Raw genomic sequence first — 10,362 nt, forward strand, 5'->3', positions numbered from 1 at the left:
TAACTACCCATGCGGGGTCGCAGAAATACCTGGATTAGGACCCAGGCGCGGGGCGAACCCCCTCGGAGCTGATGGACCCGTAGGTCTTCCCAGGCCATCCGTCTAGGAGAAGGAAAACTCTGAAACTAAACCTAGGGGAGGGAGGTCTCTTCAGTCCTGGACGACAACCTTCCTAGAGCTGGTGACTCAAACAAATCACCGGTTGGCAAACCTAAACTGCTTAAGGAGGAGATAGACTCTGTCTATCGCTCGGCTTTCATACTCCTTCTTTGCCTATTGGCCAGGCGTAGAGGTACTATCACAGGGACTCGCTTGAATCACCCAGTGGTTGACCTTGTTTCCTGACTAGGGTAATGAACGCCGCTTTTCCCCACTCCTGCCACATCCCATCCCCCTAAACTGGACACAGTGGGGTGCTTCAGTGCCATATATGTCAGTGCAGTTGGACTGGGCTGGCTTTGCCTAATGGATTGAGGGTACCGGATTGACAGTTCCTGGCTGCTGTTTCCGACTGATAGTACAGGAGCCCTAACTCTTTGGTAGCGCTTAGAGCGGCTGCTCCATCAACAGTTGTAAAATATCGGGATGTTTGTAGTGCCATGTCGCGCATGGAAAGGGACCCTGCACTCATCCCCGGTGGGCTTTCCTGAGGCCACAATCCTGTGGGTGAGGACAGCTGATGGTCTACTTGTATTGCATGTCTGGTATTCTGCACAACTACTTGTCCAGCACCCCCTCACTCATCCACCCTAACTGAAACTTTAAAATAAAATAAAATGAAATGACAGCTCAAGCAAAAATTACGTTTAAACCAGGACCAAACTCAAAGAAAACCAACCTGCCTCCTCCCTTGAGGCTTGCATTTACTAATATCCGCGGGCTTAGAACTAACTTAGATGATGTTGAGTCATTTCTCCTTGTAAACACCCCGGATATCTTAGCATTAAGTGAAACTAACCTTCACTCCTCCATACCCTCTAACCACTTTAACATGCCTGGTTATCTCCCACTCTACCGTAAGGACTCGGACAGACATATGCATGGACTTGGAGTCTATATTCGAAACACCCTCCCCCTAACTAGAGAAATAAAACTAGAATCAGAGGGCCAGGCCTTTATGTGCTTCAGACTAAATATGCAACACAATATTAGCTACTTATATTTTCTCTACCGCTCTCCCTCAAACCAAGACTGTACCCTAATAAACAAAGTCTCAGACAGCATAGATATAGCACTCTCCCTCGATACTAGCGCACAAATACATGTATTTGGTGACTTCAATGTCCACCACAGTAACTGGCTAGGATTCTCAAATCACACAGACGTAGCTGGTAGCGCCACATATAGCTTCTCTATATCTCATTCCCTATCTCAGATGGTTACATTTCCGACACGTTTCCCAGACCAGCACGATCAACATGCCTCACTTCTAGATCTCTTTCTGACAACAGTTCCCAATGACTGTACAACAAATGCCCATAGCCCACTCGGGAATGCTGATCACGCTGTGATAATGGTAGAAATCAGCCTAAATTCTCGCCCTAAAACTGAAGACCCACTATTCAAAACAACGAGGTATTACAAAAAGGCTGATTGGGAAGCCATCAGGGAGCTCATCAGAGATGCCCCATGGCAAAATATCTTTACTCTTCCAGCGGAACAGTGTGCAAATGAGACAACTGAATGGTTCAAAACTGCTATTGAAGCACATGTTCCCGCACGGAAATACTATAGCAAGCCCCACTCCCCCCAATGGTTTACTTCTGCTTGTGCAGCTGCCATTTGTCAAAGGCAGCATGTGTTCCGCAGATTCAACCGACATAAGTCCAGCTCAAATAAACAGAAGTTTATAGAAGCTAGAAATAATTGTAAGAGAGTGATAGACACAGCTAAGTCAGATTACTCTGAAACCACCAGAAAGCGCATCGAAGCACAGAAATTAGGAACCCGGGATTTTTGGAAAATCTACAACAGCGTAGTTAATAATGGACAGTCAATTATTCCCCCACTAACAAACAATCATGAGGTTGCTTGCACGGCAACTGACAAGGCTAATCTGCTTGCCAGTCGGTTTGCCTCAAACTCCACACTGAACTCGGTACACCACTCACTCCCTGATTTTCCTCTGCGAACAGACGCCACACTTGACGACTTGAAAATCACCCCTTCTCAGGTACATGCTATTATAAAAAACCTAGACACCTCTAAAGCATGTGGACCAGATCTCATCCCGGCTGTGCTATTAAAAAAATGCTCTGCCGAGGTTGCTCCAGTTCTGTCCAAACTTTACAATAAATGCCTTAACGAATCTTGTTTTCCCGACTGCTGGAAAACCGCCTCTGTGGTACCAGTCTTCAAGAATTCTGGTGAAAGAACTGACCCACTAAATTATCGCCCCATTAGCCTCCTCCCGCTTTTCGCCAAAATATTTGAGTCCTTAGTTAATAAAGCCCTAGTCCAGCACCTAACAGCTGCTAAACTCTTGACTGACAAACAATATGGATTCAGGCAAGCCCGTTCAACAGCAGATATCTTAACTGTAGTTTCTGAACGTATATACCGTTCATTGGATAAAACAGGGGAGGGTAGAGCGGTGGCCCTTGATATATCTAAGGCTTTTGACAGGGTATGGCACGATGGTCTTCTAAGGAAAATTAGATCATATGGAATCACTGGAAGAATTCATAACGTAATTAAATCCTTCTTAAGTAATAGAAAAATCAAAGTTGTCCTCGACGGACGTACATCCAAACAATATGACATAAATGCGGGAGTGCCTCAGGGGTCTATCCTTGGACCTCTATTGTTCCTGATATTTATAAACGACCTCCCTGATAATATTGTTTCGGAGATGGGTATATTTGCCGATGACACCACTCTCTATAACAGATATGAGGGGAAAACAAATGAACACATATCCAAGAAAATGGCAGAAACACTAGAGGATGACCTCCAATCCGTAGTGGAATGGGGACAAAAATGGTTGGTCTCATTCAATGCTGCTAAGACTAAGCTTGTTTCCTTCAATAACTACAAGAAACCTTCTCTACCACCAATAGCAATGGCCAAGAACACATTGCCTGAAAGTACTTCTTTTAAACTCCTCGGCCTAACGTTTACAGGGAATATGAACTGGAATAGATACATTGAGAGCATTGCCAAGGCTGCTGCAAGGAAGGTTGGCTCCCTCTACCGTGCTAGAAAACTACTTACGCCTGCCAGTATCCTATACCTCTATAAGGCAACCATTCGCCCATGTATGGAGTACTGTTGTCACATCTGGGCTGGTGCATCTGCTGCTTGTCTCTCGCTCCTGGACAGGGTTCAAAAAAGAGTCGCAAACCTGATAGGTCCTGAACTGTCATCTGGGCTTCAACCTCTGTCCCATCGACGAGATGTTGCATCCCTCTGCCTGTTCTACAAATACTTTAATGGTGAATGCTCTGACGAACTGCAAACACTTGTACCTCCCCGACGTAACTACCCCCGACAAACCCGACAAGCTACTAAGTCTCATCCCTTTACAGTGGAGATCCCTAGGTGCAAGAAAGCCTTTTACTCCAATAGTTTCTTCCCCAGAACTGCGGGTCTTTGGAACTCCCTTCCGGGATTCTGCTTTCCCAACTGCAATGATATGCAGAAGTTCAAGTGTAATGTTAACAAACATCTTTCTACTCTTCTCCCTTCATAATGACCCCGCTAATTAATTCCCTAATAGTAGCCCCCTGCTTCAAAGTGGCACTGTGCCTTGTTTGGGGTGAAAATTGAATAAAAAAAAAAAAAAATGTTAAAATTAAAAGGTTTGCTAATACTCTTAATAAACGGAGCACTTATATTCTGATTTTCTTGGGGACTCAAACATGAGTGAAACGAAGGCTTCGAACAAAATTACCAAAGCTAAAATAGTAGCAACATATAAATCGATCCGTGGCTGGTTAGCCAATCAGAATACTCGCCTTGTGTGAAAAATCCTTCATAAAATAGCTAACTCTTTAAAAGTCTACTAGAGATGATTTAGCATCCAACTGAAGTTAGGCTCGCAAAAAGACTAGAAGTAAACATTTTTCAAATAACCTCTTATCAGTAACAAATTAAGCAACAACAAAAACATACCAAAAACTCAGAATTATCACCAGTCAGATTCCTCATTTTTTCCGGCTCAGTGAAACATGACTCTCTACATAAAGAGGATGGCCCACTTGAAAGTAGCCCGATATCTCTAACCTTTCTCTGAACGACCAACTGACACCACAATTCTTTTTTTAACACGATTGCGCTACACGTTACACGTCTCACAGATCACTGACCCGAGTTCATAACATGTTTACGTAAGAGAGAACAATAAACAAAGGGTTATGGCCACCACGTTCCCCGCACTTGTCATCATGTGATTTTTATCTTTGGAGGCTTTAAAACAGAAAGTTTATGAAAATAATCCTCACAATCTAGACCAACTAAAGGAGAACATTACCAACGCTCTCAGGAGAATTACCAGAGACGATCTACAGGCAGTACCTTATAACACTACAAGTAATTTAAACAATAAAAGAATGTTCCTCGTTTCCACTACATTTTTCTGGGGTACTATTGCAGTTAAAGAAGTGCATTACAATAAATAAGTTAAATATTGTTTAAGATGAGATTTTTTTTTTTTTTTAGGTTTATGGTGTCTGACTGATTAATGATCCAAGGTAACTCAAAAGTACTGGAAATCTTTTCTGCACATTATGAGCACAGGATTATTGAAATAGCAACCAATAATACAAAGTGGACCACTTAAAAGTAGCCCTAAAATGTAATAGAGAGGAGGAACATTTCGTTATTGTTTAAAGTACTTGTAGTGTTATAAAAGATGCTGGAAGTGCTCCCCGTTAACATCTATGCATTTCTGGGCACGTTTAACAACGTTTACAGATATTGCTTGTAAATCTTCTCTGATGATTCTCCTTATAGCGTTGGTAATGTTATCTTTTTGTTGGATTATTTGCATAAACTTTTTTTAAGTCCTCCAAAGATATGTTTTATTTATTGCGGACAATTATCCTCGCCTTTTATTAGTTGTTTCATGACGTTTCGGCCAACTATTCCTCTGGCCTTCGTCAGTAATTGCAGTGAATGCAATCAGGATATTCAGAGTTCCTATCCGTCGCGGTCACCACCTGACGAAGGCCAGAGAAACAGTTGGCTGAAACGTCGTGAAACAACTAATAAAAGGCGAGGATGATTGTCGGCAATAAATAAATTGAATGAATTCCAATTAAATAATATATCATCCAAAGATTAAAAAAATAAAGAAAAGAAAAGACTCGTACTGCAATCAGAGCCAAATATGGTGCGGGCATCATAGTCTGACCTTGAGAAATATAACTTGCACAGCATACAGCTGGAGAAGCTCACGAGTTTTGCTCAACTTAGAAAGATTTTATTACATTTTTTCTATTTCTTTTTTTATTTCTTTTATTTTCTTTTCTTAAACTCTTGTTCACCCAAATGACATGACAAACATTGACTGTGATGGAGACCAGATTTATAATGGAGTCGGCCAGTAAGATGGGTTTTTTTTTCAAACGACATTTAAATTTCTGCTTGTTGACACGATCAGAGAGCAGGAATGGAATTCGAAAAGCAAGCAGTCTGAACAAAGAAGCTATTAGAGTAGGAAATCTGGTGTCTACAGAAAAATGCTCCACTGGGCGAGGAGAGAAAGAAAAATCAGAAAAAAAAACTCAAAAATCTCCCTCTTTATTAATGTGATACCAAATAATGTTGATAATTTATTGTTTTTTGTTGAGCATTATTCACGATGGTGTTTTTGTCGGCATTCGTATCCTCGATATCTTTCTATTAAGAATTCTTTACAGAAGGATATCGAGTACTTACTGTTGGGACAACGCGAATATTGCCAACGTCCTTGCAATGAAAGTGTTTCTGTGGAACAACCTGGACTCGAACTTGGTACACTCAAGTTGTTAGTCCATATCGTTAACCACTGAGCTACTGTCACCTTCTTAATGTTAATGACGGTTATCATGCTAAAAAGGAAGAAAAATGTGAATAGTTAAAATTCAATGCTGATTTTGATAGACTTTAAATGATTAAATTCTGTACTTAAGTTAAGTAAAGATCAACATTGGTTTTGTTGCTAAAGAAATTTCATTCAAAATGAAATACAAACAATTAGCTATGGATTCGATTTAGTGGATTTAGATAGTCATGTACGCGTTCTGTGCCTTGTTCTCGCGGTTACGTTTCATCCGGAATCCTACTTGATAAGTATGTGAAAATAAGATGACGTCAGCAATCAATATTATTGGATGGGATGTGAAGATGGCCAAGTGTTTAACAACACGGACTGACTACTTGTGTCTCAAGTTCGAATCCAGTTTTTTCCACAATAACTCACTTTCACTTAGAATGCTGGATCCTCCCACAAGTGTCCGTTGTCTTTCTAGAAAGAGTTCTGGCTAGAGAAATATCGGGGAAACCAATGCCAACAATGGAATCTTTTGATTTATACGATGATGATGATGATGATGATGATGATGATGATGATGATGATGATTGATAAAAGGTAACATATTATTATTCGAACCACTGTTCTCATCTTGTGTATTATTTTCACAACATTTCGGCCGATGATTTCTCCGACCTTCTTCGGGTGTATCTATCCAAAAGCGGAACTATTTATTTTATCTAAAGGGGTAGCAAGCTCTCGTTCCGTCAGCCATGCCTGAGTATAAGTCCTAATAATTAGCAATGATATTGTTAGTGTCGCCAACACTAAAGATTGAACCTTGAACCACGAGAAGAATGTAACTTTACAAATGAACTTTAACAAGTACTTTATCCATTACGCCACGGGTCCTGTTGAAAAACGTAAACGATGAGAAGGCAACATTTTTTATGTTTCGAATCTTCCTGATACATTTCCTTACTGATAAGTCATCCGTTGAGTCTTTCATGAAGGTCGGGTTCGATTTAAATCAGAAAAAAACGTCTGAGATTTCCAAACCGGTTAAATGTGTAAGTGTTAAATCACGCCTTACTGAGAGGTGTATAAATCCTTTGTATTCTGTGTTGCATATGTCGACGACACGATCGTCGCCATCAGCCTAAGATCTTTTCGTTTGTTGATTAAATACACACCGACATTGAAAGTTTAGTTTATAAAATGTTTTATGAAAAAAAAAACAGAAAAGAAAAACTTCGCTTGCGTTTGTGATATATATATAATAAATTCTAAATAATTTATTTTCATATATCTATAGACACTAGTGTTTTATGCTTACGTAATTATCAGTGCAGGAAATGACGATCAACGCTAGTCGAGGAATTCGAACTGTTATTTCATTAACAAAGTAACATACACCAGGGTTACCGTTCATCGTCACGAAATTAAGGGATATTTTTAACATTCATGAAACTTAACGTGTAATACAGACGACCTGAAAGTGATCAAGTCATAGGAAGTCACCATCTCTCACACAAGGCTAACTAGCAGGAAGACTCGACGTTGCCCGGGATTGAATGATAATCAACGAATGTTCACCACTTCCAATACTTTTATTGTCATCGAAGTCGGTGAAATCGCACATTTTTCAATCAAATCTATTGATTGCTTGCTCTCATCAGGAACCAACCAGTTTTTGAAGCCCAGCCTGTTTCAAAATGCCAAATTCGAGAAATTTGGCTTTAAAAGGGTAAATCTTACAACCCTTGACAAGAATGTAAAAGTGACCTACCTTTTACTTAGCCACGATTTGGAATATCATTATAATGATATACTAGCAGGACCCGCGGAAATACCACAGGGGACTCTTTCATATGTAATATATTGATGTTGGCATTTTATAGATGTTCAGTGTAAATACAAACGCTCTTGTTAAAACTGAAAAAGTATTTATCTAAGCTAGCACGAACGCCTGGCAAAGCCCGGTCGTAAAGTACGCTTAAATATGATATTTTAATTCTGCAGATTTCGTATATATTATTATAGAGTTTATTTTCTATTGATTTTTATATATTATAAAGTTACCATTTCAAAAATAAAAAATATACATCCATATGACTTGGGTGAATCAGCTTGAATCGAAACCGACACCAAAACTTACGAAAACATATATAACGTGAGTTTCTTCATCTGTAATCGAAACCAAAACTTATAAAAATTCTTGGTAAAATTATTTATAAAAAAATAAATAACGTGAGCGCCATCAGCTATAATCGAAACCGCAACCAAAACTCATGAAAATTTTTTTGTAAACTTATAATATTATAAATGACTTGAGTGCTATAATCGAAACCGAAACGAAAACTTATGAATAATTTTTGATCAAATTATTTCTTACACGAAATGGAAGGCCATAGCAATTTAACGACAGTGACTCGGATGTAAGCATGTTCACGAAACAAATAACATCCTATTAATTTATCGATGATCATTGTCATAATTGCATTAGAAAGGAACTCGAATACAATGAAAACTATTTTAATAGAAATGTAAATGAACTCTTATTTGCTGCGTGTAATTGTTTTATTTTTTTTATTTGTTTTTTGCTGTTGTTTTTTGTTTTTGTTTTTTTTGTTTGTTTTTTGTTTTTTGTTTTTGTTTTTGTTTTTTGGTTTGTTTTTTATTTTTGATTTGTTTTTTGTATTTTTTTGTTTTGTTTTGTTTTTGTTTTTGTTTTTGTTTTTTGGGGTTTTTTTGTTTTTGTTTTTGTTTTTGTTTTTTTTTGTTTGTTTTTTGTTTTTTGTTTTTGCTTTTGTTTGTGTTCTTTTGTTTTTGTTTTTGTTTTTATTTTGTTTTTGTTTTTTGTTTATGTTTTTATTTTTGTTTTTTTTTAGTTTTTTTTTTGTTTTTTTTTGTTTTTTTTTGCTTTTTTAATAAAAAAAAACTAATTTTTATTTTTTATTAAATATTATTCTTATTTCGTGGAATTTCTGCGGGTCCTTCTATTTGATAGTAGTTAGACTATTATTTTTCGTTCGGGTAAAGGTTAGGGTTATCATTATCAGGGAAAACTTTCCGGACCAATTAAACTATGGAATTAGCTCCAAGCGAATAGAATAATATCTCATCATCGCTATATGAGAAGAAGTATAGAAGTATATGGCGAACATTCTAAAAGAAAGCCTTGCTTTTGAATTTTTGAGGATTGATAACTCGTATTATTTGAATTATTTTTTACCTTAAGTAGTATTTTCATAACGTTTCGGTTGATGTAACCTCCGACCTCCTTCAGATATATCCTGTCGAACTTGGGAATCTTTATGACGAACAATGAAATCGGCACGGAATTTCGAACGGAAACTTTTATTTCATCCACGGAGGTAGCATGGTCTCGTTCCGTCAACCATGACTAGGTAAAATAATTTACAATTGTATTATGGGTGTCACTCACACTGATGATTGAAGCTTCAACCGCCAGAAGAATGTCACTGACAACTGAATTTACCAAGTATTTTATCCTTTCGGATGACTCTAGTATCAAATAAAAATATTTTTAATGTTTATAAAATCCATACTAGAATTGTCTGCAAAAACTCGTGGTATATAGTGAATAAAGTACTTGGTAAAATTCAGTTTAAGTTAAAACCTAGTTTAAATCCTCAGTGCGGGCGACACTCAAAATACATTTGCGAATTACTTAGAACTTCGCCCATGACCTTCGTAATTGTAGACCTAATCATGGAATAATGATACCATGCCTGAGGCACTAGCAAGCAGGATCTGTCTCATAGCCTGCCCGAGGATAATGAATGAAAGCTTTTTACAAAACCATTTTTAAAAAAAATATTAAACCTTGTATTGAGAAAGAGAAAAATAAAAAGCTCGATTTATACTGAAACTGAACTTATTCAATATAAATTAAAAGGCAAAAACAATGATAATGTATGTAAAACTATGCGTGTTTAAAGCAATCAATTCTGCGAAACCTGAATTATGAATTTAAGGGATAGACAAACAACGAATTAAAATCAAACAAAAAATATTTTATAAAAAACTATTTAAATTCAAAGTAATAATTTAACTACGAAGTTATTAGTGCAGAAATATATCTTTTTAAGGTATTATTTCAGCACGGTCCGTATTCTGTATAAATATGCAGAACTGATTAATTAATAAATTTTGGTTCTTATTTAGAATTCGACTTAAACAGAATACAGACAAATACATAAATTCTTATGATGGTGTAGTCCTCACGAAACGAAAATATCATATACCAAAAACCACCTAAATTAATCATTTTTTTTTTCAATAAGAATATAAAATTTAATCATGAGCGAGGCGGGAGAGCTGGGAGCCGCCATGTTTTTAAAATCAAGGGCGTAACTTCTGTGAATATGGTTATTACTAAGATC

Source organism: Euprymna scolopes, chromosome 34 (assembly GCF_053919585.1).
Source record: "Euprymna scolopes isolate OS-2025 chromosome 34, ASM5391958v1, whole genome shotgun sequence".
In the NCBI taxonomy this organism is placed as follows: Eukaryota; Metazoa; Mollusca; class Cephalopoda; order Sepiida; family Sepiolidae; genus Euprymna; species Euprymna scolopes.